This window comes from Gadus morhua, chromosome 14 (assembly GCF_902167405.1).
Source record: "Gadus morhua chromosome 14, gadMor3.0, whole genome shotgun sequence".
Lineage (NCBI taxonomy): Eukaryota > Metazoa > Chordata > Actinopteri > Gadiformes > Gadidae > Gadus > Gadus morhua.
The window spans coordinates 7,056,907-7,059,406 of NC_044061.1; positions in this window are offsets into that span (position 1 = coordinate 7,056,907).

A 2,500-nucleotide genomic window follows, 5' to 3' on the forward strand; every position below is an offset into this window, starting at 1 on the left:
AAGGAGGGAGGGAGGGAAAGGAAGCTGGAGCGAAGGCTGGCATGTGGGGGTTGATCTACACAGGGAAGGGGCTTGGGGTGGGTCGGTGGGGGTAACACTTCTCAGCCAGCACCCAAACAAACACAGATGCCACTGACTCAAAAACACGTGACGTCACCTTCCTCTCCTGCCTCTCCTTCCTCGCGGCGGCGGCGGCGGCAACGGCGGCGGCGGCGGCGGCGGCGGGCGGACCCTCTCTGTGTTTTAACGGCCGGTACCCCGGGATGCAGGACACACACACACACACAAGATACGTGGCACTGACTGCTGGGGGAGGCTGGGGGTGGTGGAGGCACGTTTGGAAAAACCCCGGCCAGCTCACTCCGACGCCCACTCACGCTGGAGAAAGACGCTGACGTTGCAACACCGGAGAATCGTCACCTGGCTGAGTGTGTGTGTGTGTGTGTGTGTGTGTATGTGTGTGTGTGTGTGTGTGTGTGTGTGTGTGTGTGTGTGTGTGTGTGTGTGTGTATGTGTGTGTGTGTGTGTGTGTGTGTGTGTGTGTGTGTGTGTGTGTGTGTGTGTGTGTGTGTGTGTGTGTGTGTTTGTGTGTGTAAGAACATGCAGCTGGCGAGCACACATCCTTTTCATATTGCAAATCTCATCCAAATCCTTATCACCTGGAGCTAGGTATACACACACACACACACACACACACACACACACACACACACACACACACACACACACACACACAAACACACACAAACACACACGCACACACACACACACACACACAGACTCGACACCCCTACACACACAGCCCGTCACACTCATATACACAAACACACACAAACTAAACATGCACACACCCCTCTACACACAGACACACACAGACGGCTACCTGCAGCTCGTGCAGTCCGAGGGCCCTGTGCAGGAATGTGTGCGCTGCACAATGACCTCATTGTGTTGGTGGGCTGGCGTGTCTGAGCCGCGCTCTGTGGCCCTCACACCTGTTCCACCTCCACCACAGGGCCGACACAGACACACTGCTACATCAAACAGGGCCCAGCACCGGGACACACACGCACACGGCCAGGCAGACGCACACGCAAACACACACACACACACACACACACACACACACACACACACACAGGGCTTGGTTATACATGCGCACACACACATGCTCACACACAAGCTTATGCATAGGAAAAAAGGTACACACACACACACACACACACATAAACACACATTGCAAGCACATTGACCCAGCCTAATGCATGGGAGAAGAGACACACCCGTACTGAGTCCGCCGATCCCCCATGTTGGTCCTCAATTGTGTTAGCTGACCCAACCCCCACCCAACCCCTGTGCCATAAGTCACTTCCTGTTTCGGAGGGAGAGAGAGCCATTAAGCGGTGTCACCACAGCGTCATCCGATCCCCTGGCCGGGCAGTCCCCGGGGTGGGGTAGAATGAGATAAAGAGACACAGAGAGACAGAGAGAGAGAGAGAGAGAGAGAGAGAGAGGGAGAGAGAGAGAGAGAGAGAGAGAGAGAGAGAGAGAGAGAGAGAGAGGGAGAGAGAGAGAGAGAGAGAGAGAGAGAGAGAGAGAGAGAGAGAGAGAGAGAGAGAGAGGGAGGGAGGGAGAGAGAGACACAGAGAGACACAGAGAGACATAGAGAGAGATAGAGACAGAGACGGAGAGAGAGAGAGCGCTTCTAGGAAGTGCTACTCTCCGATGCACTCTGGCGATAAAGGCCAACGCCAGAGTGCATGTTGTGGGAGGGGAGGGGAATGAGGGGGGGGAGGTAGAGGAAGTGACTTGTCACATTATCGCCGCCACTCTGTTAGGAAGTGCGATCGATATCCATCTAGCGCCAGGCCAGCTGAACGCTGAGCCCCACGCTAATGGCTGCTGGCATCAGACTCCTCGGACCTCCAACGCCCACCTGCCAGCCGTCCCACAATGCATCTATGCTGGAGAGCAGGAGCAAGCACGCTGGTGCTACATTGGTCAATAAGGAATGGCCGCTTTTCATCGCTTGATCATAAAGATGAGTGGGACCTTGGTCAGCGATTGATACTATATTATCAGAGTCATCAAAATATATGCTATATTTAGATTGATTTAAATAGGGGAGTAGTCAAGAGCAGAATTGGATATCCGCCATGAACAAGGATGACGTAAGTACAGCGAGCACATAAAAAAAAAAAATTAACAAGATCTGGAATGAATGTTTTAAAAAAACTCAGATTACAACTCAATGATCTACTGCAACTACTGCCAATAACGTGTCTATCTATAGATATTTTTGTACTTTGGTCATTAGTTCCAACATGCGGTACCTTATTGTAGGGAGATTAGCCTGTATATAATATATAGGTTACAACCCGGTTGATTGGGCCTCTGGGTGAATCACTATTACAGATGCTGCAGCCGTGATTGGGCTGTTGACACCATGATCCTTTAGGGAGGGGAGCGCGGCGGGAGGGAGTGGGGGGCAGGGTGTGTGTGT